Genomic DNA, 16,299 nt, shown 5'->3' on the forward strand with positions numbered 1-16,299 from the left:
TAAAAGGATCCTTACTACTACACCCGTACTATTACAGATTAGCACTCGCAGAGAGAAGTGGAACAATGATGGTACGTGAGGGCTAAGAGACCTGTGGTCTTGGGTTCCTGCTCTCTGTGGTCTTCTCCTGCACTGAGTCTGGAACTGACCACATGCTTATCTGATCAGTGTTTGAATGTTAGGGCTGGTTTTCCTAGAAGGCTCTGTCTTGGAACACAGCTGCAATTCTCAGTGGAAGTTCAGACTACTCTATCAGAGAGAGGCCATGTGGAGAAAGTCAGAGAGTGAAATAGGACATCAGAGAGAGATACCCTATGGGCCATGGAGGAATATCCAGTCACCTTAGCTGAGCTCTAGGTGAATGCAACAACTAGTTGAACTAGCCTTTACCAGAGAGAGTAGATAAATTGCCTACATGAGCTCAGTCAACCTACAGAATTATGAGACAAAATAAATTATTGTTGTTCTAGCAGTTAAGTTTTGGGAAAACTTGTTAAACAGAAAAAGGTAATTGAAATAGCTGAGGTTCAAAACAATTTTCAAAATCAACCCTAAAATGTTGTCAGAGACAGAAGGTCAGCATAGGCATTTATTCATTGGGTCATCCATTCAATGCAACTATGTACTGGGTTAACACAAAATTATAAAGGACCTAGAAAATAAAGGTCTTGCCTATAAAAGGCAAGAAAATGTGTACAATCACTATGTAAATAAGGGACTTCATTTTAGAATTCAATGTTGATCTCTTTTAAAAGATTTAAAATGGTCTTGATTGTGAAGTAAATGTCTTTTGACTAATGAATACTGACAACTAAATTTTCAGCATATAAATGGAGGTAGAAGCTATGTTTCAGGCTACATTCTCCTAAGGTGTATTCAGCTACCTATATTTATGGACAGATGAGTTGTTTCAAGATTTAAAAGGAATATGGTTTTCGTGGCAATAAGAAAGCAGTTATTTTCTGCTTTGAAATTCAGAAAATTATCAGATTTATGTCCACCACTTTGTAGATCTATGGTCTTGGGGGCAAGTATTAACCATTCTAGCTGTAATTTTCCCATTTGTGAAAAGGTATGATAGCAGTTTTTACCTATTCCTGTTAGCCAAATGTCTGTTGTCATTATCCTAGATGATTTCTGCACCTCTTCTGGATGCTTTCTGTCTTAGACATCTACTTACTTTTCTTTATTTTAAAGAAAATAATGCTCATCTTTCTTTCTTTTTTTAAAGATTTATTTATTATTTATGCATACAGAACTGGGGTACAAGCCAGAGGTGCAGGGGCAGTGACAGGATTCACCAAAGACAGAGTGGGGAGCAGAACAGGCAGATCTATGAAATACATTGCTGAGGGGAGCAGTGGGCGGGTCAGGAGAGGTCTGCCATGCTATGTGGGTCACCTCCCGGGCCGGGGATCGAACTCACATTGAAGCAGCTGCGGCCAGCTTGCAGTGCTGCATCTTAACCCATTGCGCCATCAGGGAGGGTCCCATCTTTATTTCTTAAGAGGCAAAAATCAGTAAATAAAACTTTGTTAGTATTAATTTACTTTCTCCTTCCTTTTCATTCTATTCTCTGGGAAATTACAGTTTTTATAAATCATGTTAACCTTGAGAGGATGCATTAATGTAGTAAATGATTTCTATAGCCATAGCATTACCTTTTTATAAGATGACTGAATTGGTGCGTTCAACTTAATTTTACAATGGAATGGAAAGCAGAGAGAAAGAACTGGGGGGTTCGTCGTTTTCATTGTGGAAAAATGCATAGAATGTGGAAATTGACAAAGGAGAGAAATCTGCTTTCATGGGATTCAACTTTGAGGCATGAACAGTAAGTGCTAGTCAAGCAAGGAAACTTTGGGAGGTTCTAATCTTAGAACCCTAATCTAATAACACAAGGCTTTCGTGTATCAGATACCTGGAAATCTTGGTCCCAGTTTGGATTTGAATTTTGCTGCAACTCTGTTATGCATTCTCTTCATGATCTGGTTAATTACCACCTCAGGCTCCAGGCTTTGAAGGGTGAAAGGCTATATTTCACCTGGGCACCCAGCTTAGGCTTTGCTGTGGCCACCTCCCTCCTCAACCCAAATCAACAATGGAATCTTCATGGGGAAATCCAGAGGGTGTCATTGATAAAATAGGTCCATCTGTGTCAGCATGACTGCTTACCTGTTTTTCATGACAAGGCAGAAAGGGCTTTCCATCTCAACCATCAGGATGGAACTCCAAGGAAATGGAAAAAGGCAGGGTCTGGTGCAAGAGGCATAGAAAGCAAAAAAAGAATCAGAAAAAAAAAGTAACCATTATAAGTAAAAGTCAAGCCATCAGGCAGCTATAGATGAAAGACATTCTGTATGGGAGGAGTGGGGAGGAGGAACCAGGACTGGGTGGAAAGAGCATAAGGGACTGTGGTGATGGTGTAGTGGTGGACTGGTGGTGGGAAGTTCATAGGGGAACTGTACATTATACAAACATGAAGGATAATGTAATGAACATATTAAAACATTTAAAACAAGGAATGGAATGGAGGACCAGAGATCTGGATGGGCTGTGAGGTGTGTGTATGTTGCTACACAGGTGTGGTTTTCTAGAACTTGTGGCATTAGATAGGGTCTGGTTGATTTGGCGAGGCAGTGAATCAAACGGGCCATTATCTGGCCAGTATGTCCATTGGTTATGCTGCAAGGAAGTGATTCATTCATCCTCCCATCAACTCATGAATTCAATGCACACCTAATATGTAATCTAACTGCAAGATTCTAGGATTGCAGTGACAAAAAAGATGAAGTCTCCTATCTCAGTTCTCACTGAGATTATAGTCTAGTAAGAGAGATAGATTTAATTAAATAATAGAAACAAAGCTGAAAACTATTACTGTGACAAGTGAGAAAAGTACCTAAAAGGAAATTCCACATTAAACTGGGATACCGAGTGACCTTGCCCTTCAATAAAAGGGCAAGTGAGATAAAAGGAACCTCACAGAAAGGACTGTAAGGAAACTTGTTTGTCTCAACCTTGATCCTGGATAGAAGGAGGGGTATAAAACTCCCCTAAGAATTCCAATGCCAAGTTAGTATTTAACGGTTTTTCATCGAATTCATAATAACACAATCAGAAAACTCAAGTGGAAAACTTAAAATGTTTGGTAGTTCCCTGGGATGACTGGCAGAGACGATTATGAACTTTGTTGGAAGAATTTCACTTGTATCTAGGTGATTATGAGACTCCATTTGCTTTTGGAATACACTCTGATCACTGAGATGCTAGCATGCGAAGAAACATGCATCACTGCACTGATGAAACATAGCCAGGGAAGTGAGAGGGACTTTCCTGATACAGGGATGCTGGGATTGACACTAGGTCTGAAAAAAGCACAGACCTCACCTTGGAGATGGTGGGAATAGCATTCTGGTCTGAGGCATGGGCATATGCAAATGTCCTGGGGTGAGTAAGCACAAAGAGCAGAGCAAACTGGAGCTGCCAGACCTGCTGGGGCAGAAGGGGAAGGAGTGTGGCGTTGGGTGAAGCTAGAGAGTGGGCTTGGCGAGATCAGGTAAGAACTTATACACAACATGAGAGAGTTTTATCCAGATCTTGAGAGAAACGATGACTCAAAAGGTATTTCAGAGGGAGTGATAACAGGACTCACATTTATAATCCTAGATACAATGATTTTAGTGTCAATAAGTGAGTAAATGGAAATTTAGTGGATGGTACATATAACCTAAACTTTAGGTATGAGTTACTTCTTTTTTTTTTTTTTTAAATATTTTTATTTATTTATTCGTACAGAACTGGGGTACAGGCCAGAGATGCGGACGGTGAGAGGATTCACCAGAGGCAGAGTGAGGAGCAGAACAGGCAGATCGAGGAAGTACCCTGCTGAGGGGAGCAGCGGGGGGCGGGGGGTCAGGAGAGGTCTGCCTCACCATGTGGATCTCCTCTCCTCTGGGGCAGGCCAGGCTGGGATGGAACTCATGTGGAAGTGGCTTAAGCTTCTTTGTGCTGTGCTTTAACCCGCTGCGCTACCAGGGAGGGCTGGGTATGAATGACTTCTTACAGAAAAGATGAGCTAGAGAGATTGAGGCCCACTTCTGACTTTACAAGCTGAAAGGGAATTGTCTTCAGACACAGAAAACTGAGAGTGTCATTGTACTAGAAAGTCTGTGGAAATGGGAGCAGGGTGACTGGGCAAGGACCTTGGTACAGTCTCAAGGTGATGATTGGCTTTCTATCTTACAACACATCATTTGCCATTTTCTCTTTGCTTTGCTCCTCAAGTGAGCCACTAAGAAGGTACAAGGTTTTTCAAGGAGGTTTTTCAAAGCACCGATGATAATGTCTTCCTTAAATTCTCACCAGTCTTATTTTTTAATAAAAATCTATGGCAGTTCAATAACTGGAGCTGGCTCTGTGCTTAGAAAAACATGGAGTGCAGTTGAATTTGCTGTATTGGTCTTTTGGTAGATGTCCTATCTTTTTATTAGGAGTATGATAGCTTTAAATCCTCGCTGAGGTTTAGAAAAGAGTGACTTCCAATATGATAGGGGATTTAAAGTGTGCTCTGTTGCTTTGATTTTATTTATTTTAGTAGATGCAAAAGAGGCAAAGCTTATTTAAAGACTGAATAACATTTTGAACCCCTAGGGAGATGCCCTGGGGTGTGCAGACTCCTTTAGAAGAGCAAAGTGGGAAAAGGAAAGAGAAAAGCGAGAAAGAACAAAACCAAAGTGGGTCAACGGTGGAGCGCCTGGGTCATGTGCCGGAGGACCGTGTTGGTAAGCAAGTCTCTCTCATGGGCGAGATCTTCTGGTATCTTCACTGGCCTGGCTGCTGTGTTTGCTTTCCTTGGAGGCCAGTCAAGACACTGATCTTTCTTGGGGTGCTGCTCCTGCCCTCCTGAGTTGTGAAAAAAAGGGGAAGAGAGAGTTAGTCAGAACTTCCCTCTGGAGCCTGTCCACCTTTCTTCTGTGCCTGGGGATGTCAAAGAATTGCTGTGGGTGTCTTTTGGGGGTATCAGGATCCACTGCTCTCCTTGTAGGTATGCGGTGTGCACATGTAGCATGTTGCAGGCACATGTGTGGTACATGTATGCATCGGGTGTCCTGCAGTCCCATGTTTGTGGCTTGTGTGTGTTCTGTGAATGTGCATCGTGTGTATTCTGTGTATGTGAACATAGCACGTGTTACGTGTGTTATATGCCTGGGGTATATGTGAATGGAACACATCTACCTGTATATTGTGTGCAGCCAACGTGTATTTGTATGTTGTGAGTATGAGGTGAGTGTAGCATGTTTTAGTCATATTCCCTGAATGCACACTGCACACAGCTCCAATGGTTACTGGCTGAAGGATGCTGGGCGCAGGCTGTTGGCTACAGGGCCCTACTAGTCAAAGTCCAGGTCCACATCTAGGTCTAGTAACTGGTTGACTCAAGCTTGCAGTGCTAGATGCAGGGCCTGACTCTGGGCCTAGCCTTTTGGACATCCCTGGGAGCCTCTAAGCTGAGATGAGATGGGTGGGGTGGTTGGTGAACCGGAGGAGCCTGCAGCTGAGTGTGGGTCTAGCCAATTGGTTCATCTAGGGAGTTCAAGGCTGAGATCTAGTCAGGCTCAGATGACTGGTCAACCTTGGAACACCAGACTGAGGATGGGTCTGGAAGGGTCTGTGGACCAATCAATCTCGGAAAGCCAGGCTGAGGCTGTCCCTGGCAGAGAATAAGTCCTGAAGAGGTTGGGTGATCTTACTTGGGAGGCGGAGTGGGGCCAACTGTTGGCTTTCAGGAGTCTCCAGGCAGAGTCCCAGTCAAGAATGTGACAGCTGGTTGACCTCGGAGACTGAGGGTGGGTGTCGGTGCTGTTGGCTGTTGGGACTTGTGGAGCTCCAGGCTGGTTCAGATAGGGCCGGTTGGTAGACTCTTATCTCAGTCTAGCCCTGGTTGGCTGTTTGTCCTTGTGAGCCTCAAGGCTGAGTTTGAGTTCCATTTGGGCCATCTTTTTGACCCTTGGATCCCTGGTTTGATGCTGGGTCCATGTGTACTTGACTGGTCAACTTTGGAGTCCCAGGCTGAGTCTGGGTCTGGCCTATTGGTGTTACTGTGAATTGGTATGTTACTGAGTACAAAGTCTCCAGTGGTCCGTGCGGGATTGATGAAAAGTCGAAATATACCACCAGTTAAAACTGTAAACTCTAAAATACCAGCAGTTTGTCAAGATTCTGTAATAGGACAGGACAATCATTTACTGAGTACTCTGCATGAACTAAGCAAGCCTGATATCTGATCTGCAAGGTAGTTATTATCATCTTCAGTTTACAGAAAAAGGGATTTTTATGAAGAGTTTTTGTTCACTATCACAGAGCTAGATCGACTGGACTCTGATCCAGCATCTGGATCCTGGTTGTCTTTTTCCAAAACCTCCCCTATTTCATACTGATGTTCAAACCCAACGTTACCAGCTTCTAAAGAAGTAAAGGTTTAGTCTATTTCATGAAGGAAAATACACTTGGGGTCAAGAATTGATGGATGATCTTTTAAGTTTTAAACAAGACTCCAGGGTCGTTCCAGGGAATGGTAGAAAATCTGACTCTCCTACTCTTGTTTCCTGTTGGAAGTAACCTGTTTTTAATTTTTTAAAACATTTTTTGAGTATGAATTTGAGGTTCTATTTGTTTAGGATATTTTAAAAACCTTTTTATTTCCAAATAATTTGAGTTAATGGTGAAGTTAAATAGTTGAGATTTTATCTATCTCTATCGTTGTGGTTTACCTAGTGGTAACATTTTACATAACAATAATAATCCTCTAAATTAGGAAATTAAAATAGGCCTATATAGGCCCTCTGTGGTGACACAATGGGTTAAAGTGCAGCACTTAATGCTTCAGTGCGAGTTCGATCGCTGCCCTGGAGGTGACCCACATGGCACAGCAGACCTCACCTGTCTCACCTGCTCCCCTCAGCAGTGTACTATGTGACCTGCCTGTTCTGCTCCCTCACTGCCCCTGCACGTCTGGCCTGTAACCCAGCTCTATATGCATAACTAAATCTTTTTAAAAAATTGGCCTCTAATGCCATGGACTAATTTACAGACCTAATTTCAGTTTGCCACTTATTTCATCTCTTCAAGGTCCAATCTGGAATTCTACTTTGCATTTAGTTGTTTTCTTTCTTTCTCTTCAGACTGCAACTGTTCCCATTTCTTTTTGTTTTTTATACCTGACACTCTTGAGAATTCCTGATCGGTGGGTGCTGGACTGAAGTTTTCTCATGATTTGATGGAGGTTATGCATTTTTGGCAAGAAATCCACAGAGGTGACATTGTATCTTTCTTTGTGAACCATGTTGGGAGACTATGATATGGACATGCTGTATTTTTGGTGATGTTTATTTGGATCACTTGGTCTGCCAAGTTTCTATACTGAAAAATTACTTTTTTCTTTTGTAATTGATAAGTGCCTTGTGGGAAGACACTTTAAGACTATTCAGGTTTACTGAATCAGAATTTACTAGTGTGGTGCCTGGAATCTGTTTTTCTTCCCAAGGCCCTCTAAATTTGAGAATTGCTGTAACAGATGGTGTCTTTACATGGCAAAGCTCTCTGAAGACATGAAAAGTATTTTTTTCTTATTATTATTCTTCAAGGCTCTAATGTCAGTCCCTGGTCTTATATAACTATAGGACCTATGTTGGTCCTGTATTACTAAAATATAGGCAATATAAGCCCTGTATTGCTGGGATGGAATTATCTGCAGAGAGGATATTAAATGACATTGAAATGAGGTATTTCGGTTTCTCAGGGGGAATTAAAAATACGTCTATATGACTACTATTTATTGAATCTTTCTATGGGTCAGTTATTTGTATTAGATCTATAACTTTTAACAACCCCAGAAGAAGAAGCACACTTGAACGAGTTCAGTGACTTGCATGTGACAAAAGAGATAGAAATTGAAGGAACCAGGTTGCAACACAGACCTTTATAACTTTAAAGATCTTTCTCTTTCCACCAAAACATTGAGCTGCAGCTATTTCTGAAGATTTTTTTTAAAGATTTATTTATTTATGCATACAGAACTGGGGTATAAGCCAGAGGTGCAGGAGCGGTGAGAAGATTCACCAGAGGCAGAGTGGGGAGCAGAACAGGCTGATGGACGAAGTACACTGCCGAGGGAGCACCGGGCAGGTCAGGAGAGGTCTGCCGCGCCATGTGGGTCATCTCCAGGGCAGGGATCGAACTCATGCTGAAGCATCTGTGGCTAGCTTGCAGTGCTGCTACTTAGCCTCACTAGTACCTCCTCTTTTCTCCTTCACTAACAATTTTCTAATTGAGGTGCAGTCCTGTGCCTTGTATATCTATGTGTTCCCCCCAGATTATTATGCTAGTCTTCTGTGTTTAAGGATTGATTTATTTGTTTTCTTTTAAAGATTTATTTACTTATGCATGCAAGAACTGGGGGACAGGCCAGAGGTGCAAGGATGGTGAGAGGATTCACCAGAGACAGAGTGGGGAACAGAACAAGTGAATAGACTGAAATGCACTCCTGAGGGGAGCAGTGGCAGGGACAGGCAAGGTCTGCTGTGCCATGTGGGTCAGCTCCCTGGCTGGGGATCGAACTCTTGTTGCTATGGTGGCGATAGCTTTGTAGTGCTGCACTTTAACCCCTTGTGCCACCAGGGAGGCCCTGGTTTAAGGATTTAAAAGCATATAAGAGATGCCGTTTCCCATAAAGAAACTCTGTTTGGAAGACGCCTTAGACAGATCAGTGAATAACTGCAGCCAAAGGCTACATGAACAATGTACATGTAACATGTGTCTGTGTACATGTGGCTGTACATGTACAGATGGACTGGCACAGAGAGTCATCAGCCCAGCTTGGGGAGGCCATTGCAAGCATGTCTCACCCAACTGAAGAGGGAAAACTGAAGGGAAAAATAATGCAGAGCACTCTTTTTTTTTTTTTTTCTTTTCTGAATACAGTTCTTTAAATTGCTTTAGTGATAAAGTGTGGGCGTGAGTGACTGCCAGTAAGGCAAACACAGGTGTGCTTCGGGTAGCTGCCGTCTAGTTACTGAGGTTAAGGTGCGGTCACTGAGGTGATGAAACAGAGGCCCAAATAGATTTTGCAAAGATTTCAATCACAAGCAAGCCATGCAATCACAGGCGAAGGGAATAGATCTAAATAAATAGCTCTGGGCTTCAGTAATAGATGACAGGGAAAAGGGAAAACTAATTTATGCAGAATTTTAGGGTAGATAGCATTGAGTCAATATAGATTTTCTCCACCATCCAAAAGTAAAATGCCTTATTTGATAAGTTACATTTTGAATCTGGAAATACTCAACATTTTTTTCTATATAAATAAATGGTAATGGTGGTCTCTGTCCCCTTGTGGCATTTCTGAAATCTGTAAGGCAGATAATGTTTAGCTAAAATTTTTTTTTGTTACTGAGCTGTTGTTTTTTCAAAGAAAGATATTGGTAATACTGAAGGTAATTCAAGTTTCAAAAACAACAAAGTAACTGGAGATACATATCCCCAACCTACTTATTCAAGGAATCAAGGAATTAAGTAAATCAATTATTTACTCAGCAGTTGAGAAAATGACAGAATTTGGATTGAATTAAACTAATGAGATTTATTCTTCTGGCTGTAGTTTATTACATAGGACCTAGAAATACTGGTCTGTTCACCATTCATGCTAGTGAGAAAATACTAAAAGGGTTTGGGTTGTATCAAATTCTATATTCCTAAGATGGGCTTCCTTGGTGGTTATGTAGGAAGAAGTTGACATGTTAGAAGAGGCAAATTAGTTGATGAAGGGTTGACCTTTATAGTCCAAACTGATTACAGAAAACAAATACACAGATGATTTTTAATAGACCAAACAAAACTCTAGCATTTTATGTGGACTTTATGAATGAAATAGAGGGCCATTTTCTCTTCGATCCTTTGATTCTAAGGCCTGTGATTCTCACTCAACCGGTGAATGTCTCCCTAGGTGGGCAGACATTGGAGGCTGTCTCCTATGTTAGCTATTTCCATCTTATCAGAAATGAGTGTGTGCTTAGAAAACAGCATAGGGCCCTTTTTGTGGCATAACTGGTTAAAGCTAGCTGCAGTTGCCTTAGTCTGAGTTCAATCCCCGGCCAGGGAGCTGACCCACATGGCACAGCAGACCTTTCCTGTCTCCTCTACTGCTCCCCTCAGTAGTGTACTTCGTCAGTTGGCCTGTTCTGCTCCCCACTTTGGTGAATCCTCTCACCGCCCCTGCACCTTTGGCCTGTACCCCAATTCTGCATGCATAAATTAATCTCTAAAAAAACATCTTAGAAAACAGAGAGTGAGATTTTTGAAATTTTATTTCTTCACTTTCATGTTCTCCTTTCTGTATTTTTCAATACTTGTCCAACATGGCTATTACCTTGTGTTAATGTTGTGTATTCTTCTCACTGCATGTTTACTGTAAGCTGCCTGAACCACATTCAGTCAGCAGCGTATCATTGATCTGTCTCACTAGTGTCACATTATCTAGGGAATTATGAAGCAGTATAAGCCATGGCACATTTTTTATTATTATTGTGTTGTCAATTTCAATTAAGTCTGGGAACACGTGATGAGTGATAGATAGGGTTGGCCTGGGAAGGAGAGGGTCAGCTAGGCTGAGAGTCCTTTTGATCATCTGGCATCATCTTCCAACCAATTTACAAAGCTGTTTTAATTACTTTGGCAACTTTCCTTGGATTCATCTCCAAGTCCCTCGCATTAAAAAGTCTTCTCATCTGCACTACCAAAATTATCAATGATTAAGATATCATAATTCTCTCATTTCTCTCCTGGGCTCATGATATGGATGGGTTTTAAGGTTTTTAATAGTCTGAGATGTCAAGCTGATTCTCTGGTTGCTATTGGAAACAGTTTAGATCTCTTAAAAAACATGGAAGAAGCTCTTCAGGGTAATGTAGCCTATTCATATTGTGACTACTGAGTGAATAAAATTGAATTAAAGCATCTTAAGAGGAAATTAAGAGGGTCTTCTTGTCAGAAATTGGTACATTATTAGCTGGTACTGGAAAACTTACATAGAGTTTAGACATCTGTGTATATTTTATGACAACCATATGTAGCATTAAATAAAATTTTGACTTGGTTGAGACCCACTACAGATAAACATACACACATTGACAGATTTTTCCTTAGTCTCAAAAACAGCCATATGAAAATTATGGGGTTAATATCCCTTAGGGAAGCTCAAATTGGATATGGTAGTGGCTTTGGGATATGAAGCAGAAAAGTGGCAAAATAAAGTAGAAATTGGAAAATTCCTGGAATTTTATCTGAGGGGCAGCAAAGTGGAAATAAGACGGACCTAGGAAATGTTGGCCAGAGGAAGCGACAAGCTTGCTGACCCATTTTGGCTCCCGGGCCAACTTTCTCATCTGGACATCATTTCTTGGCTTCCTAGAAACCCAGATGCATGAAATCTGGGGTGGGGTTGGATAAGAGATGGTTTGTCAATTACTTCATCTGCATCACAAATATAGTAATAGTTTGGGTGGGTGGGTCTGAGAATCTCAGCAGGACTCCATAGAGGAGTTGACTTCTTTCTGCTCTGTACTTTTGACTGAGTTTATTCATGCAGCTGCATTCACCTGAGGCTGGAAAGAGCTGTAATGGTGCCACTCACTGGTCATGAGGCTGTGGCTGCCAGTTAACTGTTTTCATCAGTCAGTTTTCCTCCACTTGGCCTTTCTCTTCACGAGGTCACTCTTGCCTTCAGGAGAGCCTGGACTTCTTTATATTGTGGCTCAGGTTAGCGAGAAAGCAAAAGGGAAGATGCTGGACTTTGTAAAGCCTTGACCTATGGCTCACTGTCACTATTGCTAGATTCTACTGGTCAAAATCAGTCACAGGACCAGCCGAGACTTAAGGGAATGGCAACAGCTTCCACTTCTGGATAGGGTGTGGCTCTAGTACCAGAGAAATTGTATTTAGTTATCTTCAGGGCACTGGCTGGGACTTGGATTATGGTTCTTATTTAGTTACCCATAAGATATACGGCCACAATATACTTCATCCGCATCTACAGTGGCCATTCCTTTCCTCATCTTTAAGTTAGTACCTACCTCCTAGGGTTATGTTGAGATGTCACTGCAATAAACTACCCAGTGTCTGACCCAGTGACTAGCTTCCCCACTCAAAGTGATATTCCATAATATTAACCCTTTCTCTTCTGGAGAGAGAAAACTGCATTCTCATGAGGGTGGCCATATGATTTATCATCTAAACCAGGATACGTTCTAGTGTGCAAGGCGGCTTTCAGTATTTATGCCAGAACTGTGGGTGCTTTGGTGGTGGGAAAACTCTGGTGACCACATCTGAGGGGAGAAACCCCACAACATGGTGACAAAAATAAACAAGGATGTTTAAAAAAATAAAAACGAATGAAAAAAGTATTTAATCTAGAAGAGAGGAGTAAACAAGAACAGGGAAGTAACTGGTACTTTCAATAAAAATTTGCAGAGCTCATTTCTATTAAGTATCATTAAATATACTGTCAATGAAAAGCATCATAAAACAGGTGAGAAGACTTACAAGAGGAAGTCAGAATTTAGAATAATCACGGAACAGTAATTTCTGCCTTCTCTTTCCCTGCAGTTTTCTTTTGGTGATGATGTATCTCGTGGCATATTTATCTGCTGTGTGAAGGTTTAAGAAGAACCCAACTTATAAGGGAATTAATCATGCCCATTTGAAAGCATGCTCTCCTTCTCTGCCCTGCTTTTCACCTGCTTTCTACACGTTCCCTTTCAGTATCAGCATTACTAAATGTATAATTCTGGGAAAGAATAATTGGGAATAAGACCAGGGGGATTCATGTTATCAGAGTCTGGTACAGAGACAATTCTGCTTCTGTACATCTTGAAGGACACTAGAGCAGCAATACCAAGAATTCCCACCCCAGTGAGAACCACTTCAATTATATTTGGCAAAAAAAAAAAAAAAAAAAAATCCAAAAAAAAATCTCAGTTCCCTGGGAACTGCCTTGCTTTAAGAAATCTGAAGGTGAAGGCATTCGGAGTCCATCTCTGCATGGAACAGAATATGTTGAAACTAAATACAAATGACCAGACTGCATGTTATCATAACGTCATGTCTAGATGGTTAAGATGTTAAATGTTAGTTCCTATCTCTCTTGGCTGTAACAAATAGCACATCTTAATGTCATCTGTCCTTATTCAAAATATAGTGTGTTCTGTCCTAGATTATTTTACACAGTACAATTTTTGAAATTTAAGTAAAATAGGAGGGTCCTCCTTGGTGGCACAATGGATAAAGTGCAGCAAAATGAAACTGTCTGCAGCAACTTTAGCACAAGTTCTATCTCAGGCCAGGGAGCTGACCCACATGACATGGCAGACCTCTCCTGTCTCCCCGCTGCTCCCCTCAGCAGTGGATTTCAGTCAGTCAGCCTGTTCTGCTCCCCACTCTGTCTCTGGTGACTCCTCTAACCCCTGCATCTCTGGCCTGTATCCCAGTTCTTATATGCAAAAATAAATAAATTTTAAAAATAAAAGAAAAATAAGAAAGGTTCAACTCCTTTGGCGATGGATACAGCAGCTATATATAGGATCTACCTTTGTGCTGGACTGCCTAATACATCTTAAAACATACAAAGAATATTTTTATAGAAAGTCTAAAAATTTATCATCTTCCTTAACAAAACTTTTTAGCATATTAAACTTTCCTCCAATGTATATTTTTAAAAGTCTTAGTAAGATTACAGATGTTCTTTGTTTTCCCTTCTATCTCAAATGATGGTTTGACAGAGTATCAGTTACTAGGTGGAGAGCTATTACCATCAATGTTTTGGAACTTCTTTATGATCTCTGGCATATTTTCAGTAATGTGCTGGTAAATGCATTCTGGGGGCCAGTGAATGAACCTTGATTTGTAGCATTTGTCAGTTTCTACAATATAAATATTCCTACTGTGGCTAATTTCAGGCGGCTGACATTTTAATGACTGGCTCACAAGATTCCTGGAAATTTAGAAATCAGTTCTTGTGAGCTGATCAGGCCCATTCTGTCATGCTGCTATGTCTGTTACTGTGGATTAGAATCTGTCAGTGTGATTATTCTTCTGTCTTAGGTGATATTCTTTCTGGTAGTGTTAAAAGACTTCTCTTACTATTGATGTTCTGTGGCTGTATATGATGTTTCGATGTGAGTTACTTTTATTTCTACTACTTGAGACCCAATATACCTTTTCAGGTTTGGAATTCAATCCTTTCTTCTTTTCAAACATTTTAACATATTGGAAACAATCATTTCCCATCCCCATTCTCTCCAGTCTATCTGTCTGTCTGTCTATCTGTCTCCATGTAATTGGAGATTTTAAATCTAATTTCCCTGACTTTTGCTTGTATTCTTTATTTAGTATCCTCTGCATTTCATTTTTGGATTTTCATCAGTTTATTTTTCTAATTTACTTATTCTTTTTCATCAGTAATTAATAGATATGATTACTAAAACCTTCATTTCAATGATTAGACTCTTCATTTAAACAATTTTGATAACCTATAGATTTTTTTCATTAATTTCTGTTATGTTCTTAATGCATTGAAGCTTTTAATTATACTTATTTTAAAGTCATTTCAAGACTCCTACATTATCTCCATTTCTCTAGTCTTCTGATTGTTAGGTCTGTGGATTACCTCTTGACTGTTGGAAAAAGATGTTAATACTTATTGAAAGAACTTATGCAGAATCTCGACCACTTCATAGACACTAACTTACTTAATTCTCCCAACAAACTATATGGTAGATGCTCTCAGTCCCAAACTATAGAGAGATTCTAAAACATTGAGAAGTTAACTAACTTGTATTAGATCACATAAATAGGACAAGCAGATGTAAGAAGTCTAGAATCAGAGTAAACACTCATAATCACTGCTCAGATGATTCTTCATATTCATATCTCAAATTTGCTTATCACTAGGAAATTTTGCTAGTTAACCACGTGGAAAGTTGGTTGACTTTATCTCTGTATACTATAGTATCTTGTATATAGTTCCCTTTGGGATATTGACCCATATTAATAGTTTATTTAGCTACCTTTCCCCTTCTACATTATGAACACCTGGGAGGACAAGAGAAGAGTTTTATTTACTGTTGCTTCTCTGTTGTGTAGAGATCTTGGCACAAAGATAGACTTTGGTGAGTAGATCCATGGCATTAAATAATAAAAGTCATTTTAGAGCTTAGGGTCAAGCAAGGTATTGTGTTTTGAAATAAACTAGCATATTTCCTTCTAATAATAATGAAGTGCACATAAGCTAGTCTCTTCTTTTTTTTTTTTTTTTAAAAAAGATTTATTTATTTATGCATACAGAACTGGGGTACAGGCCAGAGGTGCACGGGCCGTGAGAGGATTTACCAGAGATAGAGTGGGGAGCAGAACAGGCCTACCAATGAAGTATACTTGCTGATGGGAGCAGCTGGCGGGTCAGGAGAGGTCTGCTGTGCCATGTGGGTCACCTCCGGGGCAGGCAGGGATTGAACTCATGCTGAAGAGGCTTAAGATTCTTAGTGCTGTGCTTTAACCCACTGTGCCACCAGGGAGGGTCCAAGTCTCTTATTTCTATGTCAGAAACACAGAGCAAAATTTCTGATAAGCAATTCTAAAACTTCTTGGTATTTCCTGTTTTATTTGTATCTGTTATTGGTCCTATTTTAATAGCTTTGATTTTATTCTGCCTGGGTTATTATTGTAAGCAACCCCAAATATAAAAACAGAAGACCATCATGAATCTGGGTTCAAGAAGATACCCTTACAAGCATGTTGGGACCAGAAGAAAATGTTGTCAGTGCCTTAACTGTCAGGTGCAAAGTTCTGTTTATGAGTACTAAGATACATCTGAGAGTCTTTATTACAAATTTGCCTGGAGCTTTGATAGAAGTTACCTCCCTGGCATTTGAATAATACACTTTTCTGCAGGAGGGGAAAACATTCATTTTGTAATCCATCAGAGGCAGAGAGGAATCTTCCTGAGCAAGCTATTAAGCCCTCATCTAGTCCAGTTGACGGAAAGGTAAGGAGATTCTCTGATCTTTGGGTGTGTTAGTAAATTATATCATCAAATCTGGCTCCTTTTATGCACATACTTACCAGGAGGCTCTGAATTCCAAGAATGTCTAATAGATTTAAAAGAAAGAATTTTCAAGCTTCACAACGTTTTTCAAAACTCTGATAACTTTACCATTGAAATACAGTTGGCTTTTATTATAAATGCCA

This window comes from Condylura cristata, unplaced genomic scaffold, assembly GCF_000260355.1.
Source record: "Condylura cristata isolate star-nosed mole 26May11 unplaced genomic scaffold, ConCri1.0 scaffold00033, whole genome shotgun sequence".
NCBI classification, from domain to species: domain Eukaryota; kingdom Metazoa; phylum Chordata; class Mammalia; order Eulipotyphla; family Talpidae; genus Condylura; species Condylura cristata.